Genomic DNA, 22,242 nt, shown 5'->3' with positions numbered 1-22,242 from the left:
CACATGACTACTGTTACAGTGTAGGACTTGTGAAAAACGTTGGTATTGTTCCTCTGAGAGACAGCAAGATCTATGCCCTCAGTGTAAATCGAGGCATCCTAGCCAAGCTGATTTTGAACCTAAGACCTAAAGTTTGTGTGTGGAAAATCGCATTCAATACCTGCAACTTGGGCATGTGTGTGGGGAGAAAATTGGGAAAGGACTGTGAGGCTGTGTGGAGAGAGATTTGAGTGGAATTAGGTAACACAAGAAGAAGCAGGTAATGGGTATTAGTCAAAGCAAGGAGATTTCTAAGGCTAGTCCTTTAGGCTGTGTTTTGACACAATGGAATGCCATAATAGAGTATGGGGGCACTGAAAAAAGAGAAGTTTGATCAAATTTTGCACACAACGGTGACCCCTTTAATCTGGGAGGTCTCAGATGGCCACTGGCTGGAACTTTAGACAATGAGATTCTCTTACAGCTGATGCTATTCTTAAGGAGAAAACAGAAATGGGAGGAGGTGACATAAGCAGGTATGTTTTTCTCTCTCAGGAATCATCCTGACTGGCAGAGAGATTGCAGCATCTGAGTCCCGCCTCTGATCCCTTGGTATTGGCCCTTGAAAACATCAGTAAGGCTAATAGAGGGAAACCTAAGAGATGCTGCAGTGTGTGCTAAATAAACCAACGCTGTACTCATTCTGATGAGGTTTATCAAACACAGGCACAAGAACAGGAATTAATTGACCTGTATAGACCACTCCTTAAAAGTCAGAGGAAAAGGAAGATTCAAAAGGGTCATTTACTTCTACCCCTACTCCAGCTCCCTATAGGGAGAAATGAGCTGAGCCATCTCCTCCCTCACTTACCCCTAAATTATATCCCCCATTGCCTAACAGTGATAGTGAAAATAGTGAAAGCAATGAAGATGATTTTTCCCCAAATGGTCCCATAGCATCTCGGATCAGAAAAGAAAAAGCAAAAGAAAGAATACAAGCACCTTTACAGGAGGAAGTAGGACCTGGGCAAGGCAAGGTGCTAGGTAAAGTACCCTTTTGTACTATTGATCTGGAGGTATGGGAAAGAACAGCTAAGAATTACCAAAGTGATCCAATAGGCACTGCTGAGCAATTAAGATTTATTTAAGATCTGCTTGGGCTGACATTCCGCTACTGTTGGATGTTTTAATTGAAACAGGAAAGCAGTTAATTTTGGAAACAGGGAGAGATCTGGCAGATACATTCCATAGAATAAGAGAAGAGAATGTTAAAGAATTTTTCCCTCTCCAGGATCCACATTGGAATCCAAATGACCCAGAGAAGATGAAAAAATTAGAAAATTATCAAGAATTTTTAATAAAAGAAATGGAAAAAGCAATCCCTAAAACCATAAATTGGTCTGCTTTGAATGCAGTGAAACAGAGTCCCTCTGAAGCCTCTCCTGAATTTTCAGATCATTTGCGAGACACAATGTGTTGCTATACACCTTTAGATCCTGAATCTAAGAAGGGATGTAACAATTAGTAAACTGTTTAAGACAGTCCACAGGGGACATCAAACGCAAACTTCAGAAGATTTGGGGGCCAAGAGGGCAAAATTTAGAAACTTTACTAGATGAGTGTGCTGCTCTTGCATTAATTGGCACTTAGAAGAGGGCATCCACGGAAGTTTTCTCTTTGAGGACTTCCTCTGTGAGTTGATGGGACAAACTAGAGGCTGTTTTGGTTGTTGACAGCCTGGAAAACTATTTGGACGGTTTGGTCTGCCTTTTTGAATTTACATTTTGAAGAAAGCAAAACACAGGAAGGCTTTTTTTCTTCTGGCAGGAGTGCAGGTAACAGGGCCCAGGCCTGGCTCCACTGCAGGCATGCGGGCCTGGCAGGGGAAGGGCTGGGCCCCTGTCTGGGGAGCTGGCATGTCCCGCCAGGGAGGAGGGGTGGCCGTGGGCAGTGGGTGCTGTAGCTGGGGCCCAGGGAGGCTGATTGAGATCCTAATTGCCCCCTCCTCACTCTTCCCAGAGCAGCCGCTGCTGTTTCTGGCCTGAGCCAGAATATCCCAGGGCGGCCTGAGTTTCTTGAGATCTTGACACAGCTCCAGTATGGCCTGGCAGCAGCCTCTGCATTTTCTGTGTGAGATCTTAACTCTTTACATGCTCAGAAAAAACTTGCAGACTTTCAATTTTTCTTTGAGTGAGAGGAAAAAAGACGAGAAATGTGATGAATGAGGAGCCTTTTGTTCGCCTGACAGACCTTGAAAGGATATTGCCAGGACTTGTGAGGCCAGGGTGTTAATTGTTTTGCTTTGATCGCCTGACAGACCTTGAGAGGATATCGCCAGGACTTGTTAGTTGTTTTGCTTTGCTTGCTTGCTTGCTTGATAAGACCTTGAGAGTGAGGCCAGGATGTGTTCTGCTTTGCTTGCATAATCACATATCGCTTTAAGTGCCAGTAAGCTTCCAAAAAAAAACCGCCGGATCACCTTATAAGGAAAGGGGTCAGCAGCTGAGGAAGACTACTCACCTTCATCCCTCGACCACCAGAAGGCAGAAGAAGACCCCCTAGCAACTGGAGGAGCATGCGCAGAGACACCTGAGAAAGAACATGTAACCCAAAGCCCTACAGCTTAAAAGGGGTTAACAAAGAGACTGAAGGCGAGGCAGTTAGTGGAGCGGAGACTCCCCTGTCGCCCAGCGCTGAATTTTGCTTTTGCCTTCTGTAACCAATACATTTTTTAAATTTTTATTTGATCTTTTATGGCCCATTGCGCTCATTTATAACAATTTGGCGCCGTGACTCGGATCGAGATTTTGGAGGGGCTCTCCGCCTGCGGGAAGGTGCGCCCCACCATTTTGGTGGCCCCGGGGATGGGGGTCCTATCCCAACCTCGACCGACGAACCTAAAGTTAAGAAAGCAAAAGCAAAGGTAGGAGGGCCCGGTTGACCCCTTAAATTTTGTGCACAAAGTCCGGACGAAGACGCAGGACGCGTAAGTATAAGGGGATTCGTTAGGGCGGGGTCGGGATCCTGGAGTACAACGTGTGGTGTGTGTGTGAGAGGGGGACTGGCAGCCAGATTCCCCAAGCGAGTGCGGACCCTTAGTAGTGCGGTGCCCATAGGCCCGCGAGGGCGTGGGCCACGAAACAGGGGAAGAGAAAGTGATATTTGGAGTGAAGGTACTCCGGAGGAAATGGGGCAGGGGAAGAGTAAACCTCCTGCAAGTGTTAAACTCCCACCCATACCTAGAGATAGTCCCTTGGGATTTTTACTAGAAAATTGGGACCATTTCCCTGGAACGGAAGGGAAGGATAAGGCAAAAATGATATATTACTGTGTAGAAGTCTGGGGTGGGAAGGAGATTTCAAGAAACGTGTTCTGGCCAATATTTGGGTCAACAGAGGATTGGATAAAACAGAGATTAAATATTTGGGTAAATACAAAAAAACCTGTTTGTTTGGAGGAAAGTGAGTATGCAAATCAGATGGCACTTATCGGTTAGTGCACGACTTAAGGGAAATTAATAAACGCACAGTGGCTCGGTTCCCCGTGGTGGCAAATCCATATACACTCTTAAGTAAATTGGGGCCTAATAACTTATGGTATAGTGTCATAGATTTAAAGGATGCCTTTTGGGCTTGCCCTCTCGACGAGGCAAGCCGGGATTACTTTGCATTTGAATGGGAGGACCCCGATACAGGAAGGAGGCAACAGCTGAGGTGGACAGTGTTACCCCAGGGGTTCACAGAATCCCCAAATTTGTTTGGACAGGCATTGGAACAAATTTTGCAGGATTACCAAACAGGACCGGGAGTAACCCTGATACAATATTTAGATGATCTGCTTCTGGCAGGAGAACATGAGGAGGATGTAAGGAAAGAAAGTATAAGGCTGTTGAATTTTCTGGGACTTAAGGGATTAAAAGTTTCTAAGACTAAACTTCAGTTTGTAGAGGAGAAGGTAAAATATTTGGGGCACTATTTAAAGAAGGAAGAGAAAAGAATAGACCCTGAAAGGATCCAAGCAATTATGTCACTACCTATTCCAAAAAACAAGAGACAAGTTCGTCAAATTTTAGGACTTACCGGGTACTGCAGGCAATGGATTGAAAATTATAGCAGTAAAGCTAGATTTTTTTACCATAAATTAACACAGGAAGGGCTAATGAAATGGAGTCAAGAAGACACAGAGAAACTTCAGGAATTAAAGGAAAGTTTGGTCCATGCCCCGGTCTTAAGCCTCCCGGATGTGAGGAGACCATTTTTCTTATTTGTAAACATAGAAGAGGGTATTGCATTTGGGGTACTTACTCAGGATTGGGCAGGGAAAAAGAAGCCCATTGCATATTTATCAAAAATTTTAGATCCTGTGAGTAGGGGCTGGCCAACCTGTTTACAAATCGTGGCCAGATGTGCCCTATTGGTGGAAGAAGCTAGAAAAATTACTTTTAATGGTAATCTTAAAGTAATGTCCCCTCACAACATCCGGAGCGTATTACAGCAAAAAGCAGAAAAATGGATTTCAGATGCTAGGCTTCTAAAGTATGAAGGAATTCTGGTAGAGGCACCCAATTTGACGTTAGAAACCACTGCACTACAGAACCTGGCCGCATTTTTATACGGGGAACCGGAGCATGAGTGTTTGACCCATGACTGTATAGCTACAATAGAGGAGCAGACGAAGATTAGACCGGATTTAGAAGAAGAGGAATTAGAAAGTGGTGAAAGACTTTTCGTGGATGGATCCTCCAGGGTAATAGAAGGGAAAAGAAAATCAGGGTATGCAATAGTGCAGGGTCCGAACTTACAGGTGGTAGAGTCGGGTGCATTAGATAGATCATGGTCTGCCCAGGCATGTGAATTATATGCAATATTAAGGGCCTTGAAACTTCTTGAGGGGAAGGAGGGAACAATATATACTGATTCTAGATATGGATTTGGAGTAGTCCATACATTTGGAAAGCTATGGGAAGAAAGGGGCCTTATCAACTCACAGGGGAAGGATTTGATACACCAGAAACTTATAGTTGAGATACTAAAAGCTCTGAAAGGGCCGACAAGGTTAGCAGTGGTTCATTTAAAGGGACACCAACGAGGAATAGATTTAAAAAGCAGGGGGAATAATGCTGCAGATCAGGAGACAAAAAGGGCAGCCCTAAAGGAAATGGTCCTAAAAGAAAAAGGGGGGCAAAGGGGAAAAGATGGAGTCAAGGACGGTGAAAACACTGACACAATTTTTACAAATGAGGAGAAAGAGAGACTTAGAAGAATGGGAGTTACAGAGGAAGCAGGAAAGTGGATATTAGCGGACGGCCGGGAAGTGCTACCAAAGGCAATAGCTCAGAGGGTATTGTATAAGTTACATCAGAAAACTCATTGGGGAGCCCAGGGGCTGGTGGATCACTTTGCTGCTAGGTACATAAGCATCGGGCTCCACGATATAGCTAAACATATCACAAAGGGGTGTCCTACCTGTTTGCGGGTAAATCGAAGTAACCTCAGAAAATTACCCTATGGGGGAAGGCCTCTAGCAAAACAACCCTTTGCAAATATTCAAGTGGATTTTACCGAATTGCCAAAGGTGGGGAGGATTAAATATCTTTTAGTGGTAGTAGATCATCTTACTCATTATGTGGAAGCCTTCCCGACATCAAGGGAAACTGCACGAACAGTAGTAAAAGCCCTGCTGGAGGAGATAGTCCCCAGGTATGGTGTACCAGAAGCAATTGACTCTGATAAGGGGCCGCACTTTACATCAAAGATAACTCAGGAGCTGGCAGCAGCATTAGGAATAAAATGGGAACAACATACTCCTTGGCACCCTCAAAGTTCAGGCCAGGTAGAAAGGATGAATGGAGAAATAAAAAAACAACTTACTAAATTGGTGCTAGAAACAAAATTATCATGGGTTAAATGCATTCCCCTAGCCTTGCTGAACATTCGGACTCAACCCCGGGCGGATTTGGGAATTTCCCCATTCGAGATGTTATATGGCATGCCCTATAGTTTAGAAAAGGCACAGACAAACCCAAATGTTAGTGAACGATACATTAACGAGTATTTAATAGCTTTGATGAAATTCAAAAAACAGCTATGGGAAAAAGGAATGTTGGTTCAGAGACCACCATTAGATCTTGTATTACACCAGGTTCAGCCCGGGGACTGGGTACTGGTCCAAAGTTGGAAGGAAAATCCGATATCACCCAAGTGGGAAGGACTTTACCAGGTGTTGCTTACAACAGACACAGCAGTACGCACTGTGGACAAAGGGTGGACTCACGCAAGCCGAATCAAGGGACCAGTAGATCCGTCTAAATTCACCAACGACCCCGGGTGGGAAGTGAAGGGCACACCTGGGAACCTGAAACTGACACTTAAGAAGCGAGTAAGCTCTAATTAAAAGACAAATTACATTATTCTCACCCCACCACAGGTATGAGACTTTTTCCACATGGGAGGTAGACTGTGGGATCCAACATACTATTTCGTCCTAGTAGAGCTCCGAGCAACAGGAGCACCAGTTGGGGGGGGGGAAGATCTGCTGAATACAGCAGTAAGAATAAGATGTAATGCTGAAAATTTCAGGGGGAATTGTAACCCTTTTGTATGCTTTATTTGTTTAGTTTGAAAGGAGTGGTGGACCCATTGCAGCAACAGTTACCCTCCAAGGGGAGTGCGTAAAAATTGTTATTCGGACCAAAGGCTACTCACCTCTCAGGTCCTGGCTACCAAAGTGGCTGCCAGAGAACTTTTAAGAGGGTCTGAAGAGTGGTGGAAAATTTTTACAAAGGGGATAAACCCCCAGTTCCATTGTTATCACTCTAATGAACCTGCTCCATTTGTGGCTAGGATAGTAGCCGCCCTGTGCAGACGGTGGGTACCTGAACTCAGTTGTTATACCCCTCAAATTAAAAACCGCAAGTGGTATAAATACATAAAACGTATCAAAAAGCATGGGTCAAACACCCCTCCTGAAGAATACTCCTGCTGCCGAGAAGATGGAACTCCCCATAGCTCGTGGCAACCGAGTTGATGGGCAAGGCAGAGGAGATGAGAGCAGTGGAGGAGGGCGCCCGAGCAAAAGGGGAAAACGAGGAACAGGTACCCAGAGCCGTCGAGAGTCCAGCGAAAGGGAAAAGTCTGAGGTAAATTGGGAGGAAAATAAAAAGAGCAGTTGTGGAAAATGGGGAAGCTACCACCTCCAATTAAGAATCCTATATATAATGCTTTTGAAATCTGCGCTTGCAAGCCATGAACCTTTTAAATGGTCATTAATAAGGTGGGAGGACCAGAAAGTACTTAGTACAGTGGTGACTTCAGGAACCCCCTCGTTTAACTGCTACCTTTGTGACTTAACCCAAACGCACCCATGCTTGAACAAGGGGGAATTTTATTTTTGTCCGGCATCCAATCCAGGAAAACCTTATTGTAATTATCCTGGAGAATTTTATTGCGGATACTGGGGATGTGAGACAGTGGCTTTTGGATTTTCCCCGGGAGGAGGAAAGGACCAGTATATATCTGTAGGGTGGTGGCCTGCAGGATGCATTCCCCCTGAAATAGGAAAAGATCAGGGAGTGGGAAACCCTGGCAACTGCCATGGAATACAAGTCAATGTTACAAACAATAAGGTCAAAGACGGGGTATGGAGAATTGGCAAAACCTGGGGAGCTAGAGCATGGGAACCTGGAAAAGATAGGGGAGGACATTTTTTAATCAAGAGGGAACCAATTCCACATGATCCGGTACCTGTAGGGCCAAATCCAGTAATAGGTACCCAAAAAATAGAGGAAAATTGGAATGAGGCTATGAGGGAAAACACAACAGTGGCCACTAACAGATCTGTAATTATGCCTGCCACTGTGTTACCACCAAAGCATGGGACACTCTGGAAAGTAATGCAAGCTACCTTTGGGGTCCTCAACAGTACATATCCAAATCTAACCAAAGAGTGCTGGCTATGTTATACCATTAACCCACCTTTTTATGAAGCTTTGGGGTCCGCAGCAAAATCCAAACGTGTCAATGGATCAAATCCGCGGGAGTGCCTTTGGAAAACGGGGAAAGAAAGTACCCCAGGAATATCAATGGCACAAGTAAGTGGAAAAGGAAGGTGCATAGGCAATATACCTCGAGATAAAGATCATCTTTGTAAGGTAAAAATGGCTGTAACCGACTCCCGCAAGCTGGCTCAATGGCTGATCCCTGCTGCGAACACCAAATGGGTCTGTAACACATTAGGGGTAACCCCGTGTATATCAATATCTAATTTCAATGAAACATCTGAATACTGCATTCAGGTCATGGTAGTCCCCAGGATTGTGTACCACCCGAAAGACTATGTGTGTGCTCATCAATTCACTCCAAAACACCACTTAGACAAACGAGAACCGTTTACAGCCCTCACAGTTGCTGTATTACTAAGTATAGGAAGTGCTGGGGTGGGGACAGGAGTGGCTTCCTTAGTGAACCAACAGCAAGGATTTAAGGATCTCAGAATTTCAGTAGATGAAGATTTAAGTAAAATAGAAAAGGCAATAGACGGTCTCGTAAAATCAGTAAGATCTCTTTCGGAAGTTGTATTGCAGAATAGACGGGGATTAGACCTGTTGTTTTTACAGCAAGGGGGACTGTGTGTGGCTTTGCAAGAGGAGTGTTGCACCTATGCAGAGCACACTGGAATAGTAACTGACACCATGGCTGAGCTCCGAAAACAACTGGAGCAGCGTAAGAGAGAAAGGGAGGCCCAACAAAATTGGTATGAGTCTTGGTTTAAATATTCACCCTGGCTAACGACCCTCTTGTCGACCTTAGCTGCACCAGTGATTTTAATAATTTTAGGGCTTGCTTTCGGCCCCTGTATTTTCAACAAAATAATTAGCATTGTAAAAAGCAGGTTAGAAGCCGCTCATCTCATGTTAATACGAGCAAAATATGAAGCCTTAAATGGGGAAGAGGAAAAAGATTACCTGGAGTTAAGTAAGAGGGAATTACAAAGATTTAGCGAACAAAAGTAATAATATAGAAAAAGGGGGGACTTGTAATAAATAAGAGGCCATTTGTTCGCCTGACAGACTTTAGACCTTGGAGGAATATCACCAAGATTTGTGAGGCCAGAATGTGGGTTGTTCTGCTTTGATCCTCTGACAGACAGACCTTGAAAAAGATATCGCTAGAACTTATTAATAGTTTTGCTCTGCTTGATAGGCCTTAAAGTAAAAAGTCAGAATGTGTTCTGCTTTGCTTGCATAATCACATATTGTTTTAAGTGCCAAGAAAAGAGTCAGTGGCTGAGGAAGACTACTCGCCCTCATCCCCCGACCACCAGATGGCAGAAGAAGACCCCCTAGCAACTGGAGGAGCATGCCCAGAATTACTAAAGGAGGAGCACATCACCCAAAAACCTAACAGCTTAAAAGGAACAGACTAAGGGGGGTGAGGTGCAGCAGGTAGTGGAGTGGAGACTCCCCTGCTGCCCAGCGCTGAATTTGCTTTTGTTTTCTGTAACCAATAAATATTTAAATTGTTATTCGATCTTTTATGGCCCATTGCGCTCATTTATAACATGAAGCATGAAGAAATGCTGAGGGCCATTTGGGGGTGGCTGCCAGGCATCTCTGGCTCTGAGCAACAATGTCTGCATCCCAAATTTTCCATAAATGTTCATGTAATTTTTTCTTTAGTCTTAATTTTTAATTATTAAATGTTTTATTATATATATTTCTAAATATAACGTTTTTTATTACTTAGATTTTTGTATTTTTATTTAAAAACCCATACATCTCTTTCAGCCAAGGAAATTAATCTTCTTAGGTTCTAAGTAACACAGTTCCCTTCATTTATTAATTAAGCTCTATTGGTTATTTTTTTCTCACTCATTATTATAATTTGTAATATTTGTAGTCCATTTGTCATCTTTTTTATCCTCTTCTTTTTAAGCAGTGCAAAGGGGCCACTTCAGGGTCCAGGGAGACATTTCTGGGGCACAACTGGGGCAGTTTTGGGCCTGGGGATTGAATTTAGGGGGAACTTGAGGGTCTGGAGTACACCTCAGGGAGCTGGGTGGGCACTTGGATGGGCACTGAAAGATTCTGATGGACAATTCCAGGTGTGGGGGAGCACTTATGCATTCAGGGCAGCACTTGGAGCTCAGGGAGGGGAATCTGGGGCCTTTTGGGTTCCAGGCAGGCACATGGGGGCTCTAACGGGGCTCTCTGGGGTGCGGGGGATGATGGGAGTTGTAGGAGTGTGTATATTACAGGTTAATAGGGCCGTGGAGCATCATGGGAGTTGTAGGCAGTGTTGCATTGGTTGTTTATGCTCGCCACAGAGCATGATGGGAGCTGTAGTCTTAGAAGTGTCTTGGACAGGGCTTCTGGAGGTCCAAGAACGCACCTAGGGGAGACTTTTGCACCCAAGCCACGACTTGAGGTTTTTGGGGGGAACGTGTACAGTTCAGGAGCACTTGGGGGAGCTAGGGGAGCTCTAACTGGTCTCCTTAGGGCACAGGGCACAGCAAGAATTTTAGGCACTCCAATGAGCTCTATAGGGCCACGGGGCATGATGGGAGTTGGAGGCAAAAAGAAAAGATGGCGCCGACACCAGGCACCCGCTCCGAGGCCCCGATCCCTGGCGCTGATTGGCTGCGGGCGGTGACAGGTAGGGTGCTCTGCAAATGGGAGGCGGCAGAGGCGGGACCAGCCCATTCAACCCCTGCAGTCCCTCCCAGTGCAGCCCAGTTCATCCCCAGTACAGCCCAGTTCATCCCCAGTACAGCCCAGTGCAACCTCAGTTCCCCCTCAGTCCCTCCCAGTACAGTCCAGTTCATCCCTAGTACAGCCAAGTCCCACCCAATACACCTGAGTTTATTCCCAGTCCCTTCCAGTTCCTGCCAGTGTCATCCATTGTAAGCCCCAATGTTCTCCAGAGTTCCCCACAGTGTTCCCAGTGTCCCCATTTGTCCATTATTTCCCAGTATTACCCCCAGTATGTCCCAATCCTCCCCAGTGTTTCCAAGGAAACTTGAGCTTCTCACGGTTTCTGTGGCACCCAAACCCATCAGTGGGGTCAGTGCAGTGTCCATGGCCACAGCCCCTGGCAGTGCCCAGTGCAGGTTGGGATGATGATCCACCCTCACAGCTGGCCCAGGGCAGCTCTGCGGTGGTTTTGGTGGCACCTTGGGCTGGCACACACCTGAGGAGTGTGTCTGTTTGCAGTGGGGAACATTAAGAGTTTTAGATTGCTCCAAAAAGAAAAAGAAAAAAGGAGAAACATCTTTTTTTCCTGAGCGTAGCCAGTTCTCCATGTCCCAGGTCAGTGAGGACAGCCAGGATAGGACTGGGGAATGTGGTGCAAGGTTGTCCTGGTTGTCTGACACTGGGTCAGACCTCAAGGCACAGCTTCTCTGAGCAGGCCAAACCTCCTGAGGAGAGACCCTGGATCAACATCAATCACAGAATGCTGCAATCATCTCTAATCTAAAGAGAACACTAATAAAATATACTCTTTAAAATTAGAATGAGTATTTCTAAGGAGCTCTTTGATTTATTTCTCCATAACTGGAGTGGAAAACCATCATAATGAACTGCACTGGACTAGAGGGAAATCAAGGCAGAGCCATGGTTTGTCAGGACTTGCTTGATCCCAATGAGCTCCATGGTGCATTTGGTGCTGCCAAGGAGCTCCAAATAATATTTTGGAAATACTACCTGTCTCTCTGCAGTGCTGCCATTGCAAGTAGCTGCCTCTGTGCCATGAGCCCAGCCCAGCTCAGAGGCACAGACACAGCACAAGGACTTCAATGAACCTCTCGGGGGTTGGGGCTGAGTCCCTGAACATCTGTCCCTGAGAGGGAGCTGAAGAAACCTCTCAAGAATTCAAAGTCAGATTCAAATTCCAAAGTTTCTCTTACTTTTACTGAGTTCCACTGGTAAATATGAAGGGGAAAGTTTCTCAGGGGTCGAATTAGAGGAGAAACTGATGACAATCATGTCAGGTTAGAAAAAATAGGGCAAAGGAAGAAAACAAATCTCCCAAAAATTCAAAGTCAGATTCAAAGTCCAAAGTTTCCTGAAGTTCTAATGGGTCCCACTGAGGGACATGACTGAGAAGGTGTCCCCAGGTGCAGGCTTATTGTTTATATGTTATATTTTTAAAGTGTGGGTTTACTGCTTTTATGATATATTTTTTTAAGTTTGGGCTTATTTTTTTAATGCTACCTATTTTGGTGGGGATTTTTTTCTTTTTCTGAATGAAGCAGAGAAATGGGACTTCTGAGTTGCTTTAGGAAGTGTGATTTATTTCCTATACAGGCAGAAAGGTGAAGCTTGTCTTATAGATGGCCACAGCATGGCTTAGAAGTCACAAGACTTAGGACTACAAGGTCTTTTAAGGATTTATTAACCAATAAAACATTGTCAACAGAGATATTTATGTTTCTAATTCAATACTAAGATATTTTGTCTTATTGGCTCACACTACAGCATGAATTTTCTTATCCAATTATATCTTGACAGACATAACTTACATTGCAGGACTCGAAAACTTCTTGTTACCTTTGTAACTACCATTTTTTTTGCTATATCTTAAATTCTAAAGCTAAACCTACCTCTACTCAACCGTGTTTAATCCTAAGCTTTGGCTTATAGATCCAGTGTTCTGAGAATTCCTTGCATTTTGAATTCCAGCACCCACGTTCCAGTTAGAGCAGAACACTGGAGGCAGTGATGACAAGTGGGGACAAACAAGGGAAAGGTGTCTCTGATGCTCAGCAAACCTGGATGTGTTTCAGGAATGCAAAGGGCCAAGGCTGAGCCCCAGCCCCTGGCAAGGCAGGTCCTGTCCCTCCCTCATTGCTCAGGGCTCTTCCCGGGGCACTGGGCTCTGGGGATGTGCAATGCCAAGGGCAGGACCATGGGGCGGCCCCTGCCAGGCTGCTGAGCAGGGACAAGGAGGCAATGAGGCCCCAGCACAGCAAGGCTCACTTGTCCCCTGCTGGCCTCAGGCCCAGGGCCAGCAGCCATGGCCCAAGTGCTGCAGCAGTTGGCTCTGGCAGGGCCTTTCAGCTGCTGCCCATCCCTGTGCCCTCTGCAGCCCAGGCTGTCCTACGGTGTCCATGCCCTGCGCCTCTGTCCCTGCAGGCTGTCGTCATCCCCCGGCTGCCCCACCTCGCTGGCCCTTCCTTTGCTGACAGCTCTGCGTCCTGCCTGCCTCTGCCTGGCCACACAAAGCCTTGGGCTGCTCCAGACTCCTTCTGGGGGACGTTTTGCACCACAGCCCTGCCCTGGGAGAGAAATTCCCTTCTCCTCATGTCCAGTTTGGTCTCTTCTCTGCTGTCCTCAGTCTCCACTCCACTGAGCACAGAGATTCTTTGTCCTTATATAGTGGTCATGTTCTTGCAGCCTCCAAACCTCACTTCAGGTGATTTCTGGACCCTCTCAAACTTTTTGCCAAGATAAAATATTCTTCTCATAATCTAAGAAAATCACCAGAGGACAAGTCAGCCAGACCTGTGTGTCTTGGATACTTTTGTCTTGGCACAAACCTTGGATAGATGCAATTTTAAAAGTTGAAACCCCAGTTTTGGCCATTGGCACTTAGGTAAGAAGGGCGGTTCTTTCCACTTGAAGGAAAGCACAGAGCCCCATTGTTTGGTGGTAGATGAGAAACAGCCTGAAAAAGCCAAGGCAGCCAGAGCTGTCTATCTGCAGCTTCTGGCTGGGAGAAGCCTTGCATATATGGAACTTTTTCTGGGGAATAGCAACTTCAGCCTTAGGCAGCAGGAAAAAGGGATGGTCTTTCCATAGAAATGAAAGCACAGAGCCCCAGTGCTCCAGTGGGTGATGGTTGTCAGCCCTCAACATGCCAGTGCCAGCCAGACCTGCCACATGTCCCCGAGGAGGGCAAACCATCCAGACCCATTCCATGTGCCTTTGGTTCCATGGGGCCCCACAGTGTCACAATGGTCTCCATGGTTCCATGGGGGTCCAAGAGTGTTACAATTACCCCTTCATTTCAGAGGGCCCCACAGTGTCACCATGGTCTCCACAGGAAGGAAACCATGGAGCCCCAGTGTTTCAGGGACTGATCAACTACATCCACCAGAGGCCAAGGACAGCCAGACCTGTCTGAAATGGAAACTTTTGTGTAGGAGCAATATTTGAATCTAGGATTTTTGAAGGTGGAATCCCAGTTTTGGCCATGGGCACCTGGAGAAGAAGAATGGTTCTTTTCCATAGCAAGGAAAGCTCTGAGCCCCAGTGTTTGAAGGCAGGTGAGAGCTGCCCTCAGGAAGACAAGGTGAGGCTGACTTGTTGGTAATGGCAGCTTTTGTCTAGGATTAATCCCTGGATATTGGGATTTTTTTAAGGGAATCCCATGGTTGTCTGGATGAGAAGAACAGTTTTATTCCTTTTGAAGGAAAGCCCAGAGCCCCAGTATTTCAGGAGCACATGAGAAGAGACCTTCAACATGCCAAGGGCAGTTGTACCAGTCAGGCCAAGCCAACCAGATCTATTACCTGTTCCCTTGTTCCATGGGGCCCTGCAGTGTCACACTGGTTGTGTCACTGGTTCCATGAGGCCCAGATGTGTCACACTGGCCTTTGTTTCCATGAGGTTCCAGTGTAACAAAGGTCCCTTTTTTTCCATGAGGCCTTGCAGTGTCGTAGGAGTCTCCTTGGTGCTGCAGTCTCACAACAGACCCTTGGTTCTGTGGGGACTCACAATGGCAGAAGTGTCTTCTTGATTGCATGATGCCTTTCACAGCACCTTGATTCAACAAAGCCTCAAAGTATCATCACAACCTTCAGGATTCCATGAGGTCCTGAAGTGTCACAATGGACCTTTGGTTCCATGGGGTCCAGCACTGTAACTTGAATCCTTAGTTGCATGGGGCTCTGTAGTGTCACCATAGACTCCTTGGTTCCAAGATGCTACACAGTGACAATCATACCTTGGTCTTACAAGACCTCACAGTGTCACAATGGTTCCTTTCTTCCATGAGGCCTTGCAGTGTCACAACGGGCTCCTTGGTTCCATGGGGCCACAAAGTGTCACAGTGGCCCCTTGGTTCAATGAGGTCTGAAAAGCCTTTATATATAAGCCTTTATATATTTAAAATCCTCTACTGCATTTGGGTGTAATTCTAAACTCCATATAAAGTGTTAGTTAATTGTCTTTACATTTTGGTCAGACAAAATAATTCCTCTGACACTCAAGGATAACCTACAGCCTCAGACTCTGAAAAGTATAAACAAAAGTGAATTGGGGGGGGGGGGGTAAAAAACTGGGGAAATATGACTTAATTACCTGAAGCTGTAATTGCAGGATTAACCCCTGATATGTAAATTGATCAAATTTACATCTGTTTGAAAAACTCATCACCACTATCCATCTTGGGTGTAGCCTCTGGGAGGCTTTTGACAGCCCAAGGTGTGTCTGCTGAAGGCCTTTAATAAGTATCCACTTTATTCTCTTAACCTTCTAGGTAGCTTCTCCAAGGCGTCACCTGTAGTGTCACAATAGTCTCCATGACTCCATAAGGCCCAAGGTGTCAAAACAGACCATTGATTCCATGACACCCCACGGTGTCAGAATGGCCCCTTGGCTCCATTCACCCCCACAGTGCATTCTGGCCCCTTGTGACAAAATGCCCTGAAATGCCACAATGGCCCTTTGGTTCACAAGGTCTCAAAGTGGCCACCAGGGTTTCATGAGGCTGTGCTGTGTCACAATGGACACTTGGTTCCATGATGACCCATAGTGTCACAATGGTCTCCTTGGTTCTGCAGTGTGAGAATGTCCCCTTAGTGCCTTGGAGCTCACAGTGTCACTATTGTGCCCTTGGTACCATGAGTCCCTGCTGTGTCACCGTGGCCCCTTGGTCACAATGGACTACTGGTTCCATGAGATTTCCTACTCTCAGCAACAGTTCTGCAGTGTCACCATGGACCCTTTGTCCCACGAGGTTCTGTAGTATAACATGGTCACTGTGGTTCCATGAGGTTAGCAGTGTCACAATGGACTCCTTGGTTCTGTGAGGCCCTGCAGTGTCACAATGGACCCATGGTTGCAGGAGGTTCCATAGTGTCACCATGGCTTCCTTGGATCTGCAATGTTAGAATGGACCATTGGTTCCATGTGGCCCTACTCTGTCAAAATGGATTTTGGCTCCATGAGCTCCCACGGTATCAAAAAGCCCCTTTGTTTCCTGAGGTTCCATAGTGTCACAGTTGACTCCTTGGTTCTGAGAGGCCCTGCTGTCCTGCTGTCACCAAATCTCCAAAGTATCAGAATAAGTCTCCTTAACACAAATTTGGTTTTGAAGAGGACAGATTTTCTTTTTTTTCAGGCCTCAAGTCCAATATGGGAAAATTCCTATCCTTATGTGGACACATGATTGTACAAGTCTGTTGCTTATATTTGATCATGACATGTATTAGAATTTACCCATTTCCAAAAAACACACACAAAGTTCCCTGGTTAAGAGAATGAAATGCACCTTTGAGCCAGATGTCTTCTTCTTGTCTTCCAACCATCCGTACTAGGAAAGCAGCCCCTGCATGCCTTGTTCCTGTGCTAGAAGTTCACAGGGACAGTAAAAACTGAATTAAACCTCTTGGTATTAAGGCCAAGGCTCTGTGTGGCCAGGCAGAGGCAGGCAGGACGCAGAGCTGTCAGCAAAGGAAGGGCCAGCGAGGTGGGGCAGCCGGGGGATGACGACAGCCTGCAGGGACAGAGGCGCAGGGCATGGACACCGTAGGACAGCCTGGGCTGCAGAGGGCACAGGGATGGGCAGCAGCTGAAAGGCCCTGCCAGAGCCAACTGCTGCAGCACTTGGGCCATGGCTGCTGGCCCTGGGCCTGAGGCCAGCAGGGGACAAGTGAGCCTTGCTGTGCTGGGGCCTCATTGCCTCCTTGTCCCTGCTCAGCAGCCTGGCAGGGGCCGCCCCATGGTCCTGCCCTTGGCATTGCACATCCCCAGAGCCCAGTGCCCCGGGAAGAGCCTGAGCAATGAGGGAGGGACAGGATCGGCCTGGCCAGGGGCTGGGGCTCAGCCTTGGTCCTTTGCATTCCTGAAACACATCCAGGTTTGCTGAGCATCAGAGACACCTTTCCCTTGTTTGTCCCCACCTGTCATCAGTGCCTCCAGTATTCTGCTCTAACTGGAACCTGGTGACACTTTCTCAGTCGGGTCCCTCAGTGGGACCCATTAGAACTTCAAGAAACTTTGGAGTTTCAATTTAGCTTTGAGTTCTTCAGAAGTTTTTGAACACTCTCTAAGGGACTGAGTCTGATGTAAACAGCATCAAAGCCCTGAGAGAGTCGTTAGAGTCCTTGTGCTGTGTCTGTGCTGCTGAGCTGGGCTGAGCTCCTGGTGCAGAAGCACCTCGAGGGAATCAAGAAAGCTTCAAAAAGACATTTCTGCTGAAGAGCAGCTCCTCTCCCAGCCCAGCAGGGCTGAGGGCACTGCCTGCAGGCACTGAGGGGACAGGAGCCAGGCACAGACAGGCTAAAGGCAATCAGCACTGGGAAGACACTGAGCTCAGACTTCACTTGGGGAAACATCTTCACAGCCCTGGACATGGTGAGTCTGTGGGTGCAGGGCAATGTCCCCTGTGCTCCTGGAGGGATCTGCTGGAGCCAGCACAGCCCACAGCCTGGGGGATGTGTCAGGAGGACTCTCCCAGTTTCTCTGAGGCACAGGAGGAGGAGGAGGATGTGCTGCAGAGTGGGGCTGCCCTGGGCACAGTCAGAGGGACAGAGCAGGACGGCTCCTGCTGCCAGGGACAGCTGCAGGGGCTGAAGCTGAGGCTGCAGCCAGAGCTGCCCAGGGCTGTCCTGCAGAGCCGCTCCTGCAGCCCTCAGGGCTCTTGGCCAGCCCAGGGCATGTGCCACCTGCCAGGGGCAGCTCTCAGCATGCCTGGCAGCTCGCCATGGACTGTGGGGAGAAGTTGGAGGTGGAAGGAGCCACCCCCATCAGGGCAGATTCCTCCTGCTGTGGAGATGGTGCTGCATGGCCAGGGCTGCTCTCAGCTTTCTCCTGAAGGGAAGGGAAAGGGGGTGTCAGGTGTGTGTGTGTCACTGAGACTCCTGCACTGTCCCACTAGGGATCAGCAGATCTGCATCAGGTCTGCCTCAGATCTCCCTCCCAAAGTGCCTGCTCACCCTCCTCTGCCTACAGACAGCCCCAGCAGCACCTTGGCTTGCAGCATCTCTGTCTGAGCTGCCCTTAAGGCCCTGCTGGCAGGGAGATGCTCCTGGGCAGTGCCCTGTGCTGGGAGGGGTGTGCAGGGCAGAGCTGAGCCCCCAGGGCTGGGCTGGGCTCTGGCAGCACTGACAGGGAAAAGTCTTGGATAGAGAGAAACAGCTCCCAGTAGGCACAACTCCAGGCAGCAGAGAGCCAGACCAACCCAGGATATCCCTCTCTCTCTTTATCTGCACAAAGGAAAAAAGTGTTTAAGGAAAATTATTTTGAAATTAGACACTTCAAAAAGGGTTTTTTTTTGAAAGCATGTTTAATGTGCCATCACCCTGAAATAGAGAGAGGTGAAATGACCGAAGTGCACCTGTGTGGGACCAGCAGATGTGACTGCACTGGGGCACAGGGAGCCCTGTTTTCCCTCTAAGCTCCCCATTGTCCAGGCTGAGAGCAATGCGGAGGATGAGGAAGTAACTCAGCAGCAGCAAATAGCAAATATTCTAACTCAAAAAAGTTTAGCAAAGTTCCCTCCATGGAAGAGCAGCGTGTTGATCGGATTCCAAATAAAATAGTATAGAATCCAGGCAAATATTCTGGTCTTAACTTGTCAATGTTTTCTTCCAACAGGTCACAATGCCCAGAGACAGCAAATGTCCAACAGCAGCTCCATCAGCCACTTCCTCCTGCTGCCATTGGCAGACACGCGGCAGCTGCAGCTCCTGCACTTCTGCCTCTTCCTGGGCATCTCCCTGGCTGCCCTCCTGGGCAATGGCCCCATCATCAGTGCCGTAGCCTGCGGCCACCACCTGCACACCCCCATGTTCTTCTTCCTGCTCAACCTGGCCCTCACTGACCTGGGCTGCATCTGCACCACTGTGCCCAAAGCCATGCACAATTCCCTCTGGGACACCAGGAACATCTCCTACTCAGGATGTGCTGCACAGGTGTTTTTCTTTATGTTCTTCATGTCAGCAGACTTCTATCTTCTGACCGTCATGTGCTACGACCGCTACGTGTCCATCTGCAAACCCCTGCACTACAGGACCCTCCTGGGCAGCAGAGCTTGTGCCCACATGGCAGCAGCTGCCTGGGCCAGTGCCTTTCTCTATTCACTGCTGCACACAGCCAATACATTTTCCCTGCCCCTGTGCCATGGCAATGCCCTGGGCCAATTCTTCTGTGAAATCCCACACATCCTCAAACTCTCCTGCTCCAAATCCTACCTCAGGGAACTTGGGCTCATTGCTGTTAGTGCCTGTTTAGCACTTGGTTGTTTTGTGTTCATTGTTTTCTCCTATGTGCAGATCTTCAGGGCTGTGCTGAGGATCCCCTCTGAGCACGGACAGCACAAAGCCTTTTCCACCTGCTTCCCTCACCTGGCTGTGGTCTCCCTTTTCATTAGTACTGGCACATTAGCCAACCTGAAGCCCCCCTCCATGTCCTCCCCATCCCTGGATCTGTCCCTGTCAGTTCTGTACTCAGTGGTGCCTCCAGCCCTGAACCCCCTCATCTACAGCCTGAGGAACCAGGAGCTCAAGGATGCCCTGTGGAAACTGATGAAAGGCTGCTTTCAAAAATATTAAACCTCTGGCCAATTTCTGAAAAACATTCACAATAAAAGTCACATTTGATACTTCTTGATTTCCTTTTGGAGGTTCTTTTACCTTGTTTTACCTGTTTTTCATACTATCCACAAATAAATGTCATTGTTTGTGCCATTTCTCATTTGGTTTCACACCACCAACCCTGTGGCCACAGACTGTGACAATGTGGCACTGTGTTATCAGGGGCCATAAATGAACTAAAGGATGTCCAAGCAAAGTTTTTACCAGAGATCTCCAATTCGTTCCATTCTCTGGAGCGGCAGCAGCAATGTCTGTGTGCAGAGCTGGGGCAGATCAGTGCTGGCACAGCAGCTGTGCCCAGCAGCAGCAGCACTTGCTGTTGCCAGTGCTGCTCCCGTGCCACTGCCCCGCTGCCCTCCTGCCCCTCGTGTTGCTGCAGGGCCTGAGTGCTCTCGGGGCCAGGCACAGCCCTGGGGGTGGCAGTGCCAGGGCTGCAGCAGGGACAGGCCATGGGCACTGCTGGGGCAGCGCTGACGCCTCAGGGCAGGGCCTGGGGGCTCCAGGCTCCTTGGCCAGCCTCTCTCCACAACACTTGGCCAGGCCAGTGCTGAGCAGAGAAAACCCCCGTGAGCAGCCCCAGGCTGGCCGTGGGCAGGCTGGGGGCAAACAGCATGGCTGGTGCTCTGCAAGGGCCCTGCAAGGACCCTGCTGCTGTGAAGGAGCAGCAGAGCAGGGGCTGATCCATCCCCACTGCGCTGGACAGACCAGGGCAGCGTCCCAGAGCGTGCTCATGCACCTGCCAACAACATCCCCCCTCTGCAGCCCTGGCCTCTCCCCCAGCTCACACAGGTGCCGCATCCTTGCAGGCACAGACACGGCAGCACTGGCTCAGGAGCCCCTGTTTGCACTGCACAGAGCAGGCATCAGCACCCCCATGGTGCTGCTGTGGGGAGATGGAGCTGAGTGAGCACAAATGCCATCAGCCCCTGGGGCCAGCAAGGGCTGGGGATGGGAGGGAAACCACTCAGGTTTGTCGTGGCCTCTGCAGTCAGCCAGAAAGTTTGTTCCCATGAGCTGTGAGTTTCCTGTCCCACTGCAGACATTGTTAGCAAAGCCAGGGCTGCCTGGCAGCCACCCCCAAACTGCTCTGAGCATTTTCCTTGTGTTCACCTTCGCTTTCTTTACTTTTCTCTGGTCCAAATTTCTTCCTATTTCCCATCTCCGTTCCGTCCCCTTCAAACACCCCATCCCTGCTTGCCCTTTCCTCTCTAGCCCCACTCCTGATTTTATTTTAATGATCTGGCACAATGGGAATGTCCCTTGAGGTGCAGGATCATCCTACAAGTGCTTCAGGAATTGTCTGCAGGCTCCTGCAGTACCTCGTGCTGCTCCCTTGCCAGAGACACCACAGGCCAGGGGGGCACATCTGGGCTGGTGTGGGGCTCCCTGTTCTGGGCAGTGAGGAGGGGCTGGAGAGGCTCTGCAGGACTGACAGGATGGGCTTTGGGGCTGTGAGGAGAAGCTGAGGGTCCTGGGCTGCAGAACCTCTTGAAGAGGAATCCCAGGGCTCACCCTGCAGCTTCTCCAGGGGTGGTTTCAGAGAATTACAGAATCACCCAGGCTGGAAATGACCTTGGAGATCATCAAGTCCAGCCTGTGCCCGGACACCACCTTTTCTTCCCTGAGTCTTCTCTTCTCCAGAATAAACGACTGCAGCTCCCTCAGCCACTCCTCACAGGACTTGTGTTCCAGATCCCTCACCAGCCTTGCTGCCTTTCTCTGGACATGCTCCAGCCCCTCCATGTCCTTCCTAAATTGGGGGCCCAGAACTGGATACAGCACTTGAGGTACAGCCCAACCAGGTTTGAGTACAGGGGAAGAATCACTGCCCTGCTCCTACTGGCCACACCATTCCTGATCCAGGCCAGGATCCGTTGCCCTTCTTGGCCACCTGGGCACACTGCTGGCTCATGTCCAGCCTGCTGTCCATCAGTGCCCCAGGTCCCTTTCTGCCTGGCTACGGTCCAGCTACTCTGTCCCCAGCCTGGAGCACTGCAGGGGTTGTTGTGGACAAAGTGCAGGAACTGGAACTTGGTCTTGTTAAACCTCACCTTGTTGCATTTGGGCCCTGGATCCAGCCTGTCCAGGTCGCTTTGCAGAGCCCTCCTACCCTCCAGCAGATACACACTCACACCCAGCTTGGTGTCACTGAAGATTCTATGAGGGCCTGGAATGTCACACTGGTCTCCATGATTCTATGAGGCCTCCCAGTGCCACAGTGTCCTTCTGGTTTCAAGGGACTGCACTGTGTCACAAAGTCCCTTGGACACTTGGGACACACAGAGTCACAAAGGATCCTTGTTTCCATGATGTCTTGCAGGGCAGCAATGCTCTCCTTGGTCCCACAGTGCCACAATGGCTTCTTGGTCCCAAGGGGCACCATGGTGTCAAACATGTTTCCTTCATTCCAGGAGTCACATGAGGAGCAGCACTGGCCCCTTGGTT

At 48.5% G+C, this 22,242-nt stretch overlaps 2 protein-coding genes and 1 long non-coding RNA gene across 4 annotated transcripts in view; 2 read left to right on the top strand and 1 right to left on the bottom strand.

Annotated features, from left to right (window-relative positions):
• LOC130266098 (zinc finger protein OZF-like) overlaps positions 1–22,242 on the bottom strand; it is a 793,423-nt gene that overhangs the window by 130,987 nt on the left and 640,194 nt on the right. The gene's annotated exons all lie outside the window — the stretch shown is intronic.
• The window catches only part of LOC130266127 (uncharacterized), a 1,034,314-nt gene that overhangs the window by 648,488 nt on the left and 363,584 nt on the right, over positions 1–22,242 (top strand). The window lies entirely within an intron of this gene.
• On the top strand, positions 2,754–6,474 carry LOC130266213 (uncharacterized). 2 transcript variants are annotated; one of them, XR_008842768.1, is made up of 3 exons: positions 2,754–2,831; positions 2,907–2,965; positions 6,406–6,474. It is a non-coding gene; the product is annotated as an uncharacterized LOC130266213 (long non-coding RNA). The 2 variants fall into 2 exon arrangements; XR_008842767.1 differs by lacking the exon at positions 6,406–6,474 and adding an exon at positions 6,121–6,198.

The sequence above is a fragment of the Oenanthe melanoleuca genome, unplaced genomic scaffold (genome assembly GCF_029582105.1).
Source record: "Oenanthe melanoleuca isolate GR-GAL-2019-014 unplaced genomic scaffold, OMel1.0 S001, whole genome shotgun sequence".
Taxonomy (NCBI): domain Eukaryota; kingdom Metazoa; phylum Chordata; class Aves; order Passeriformes; family Muscicapidae; genus Oenanthe; species Oenanthe melanoleuca.
This window is presented reverse-complemented; position numbering and strand designations above follow the sequence as displayed.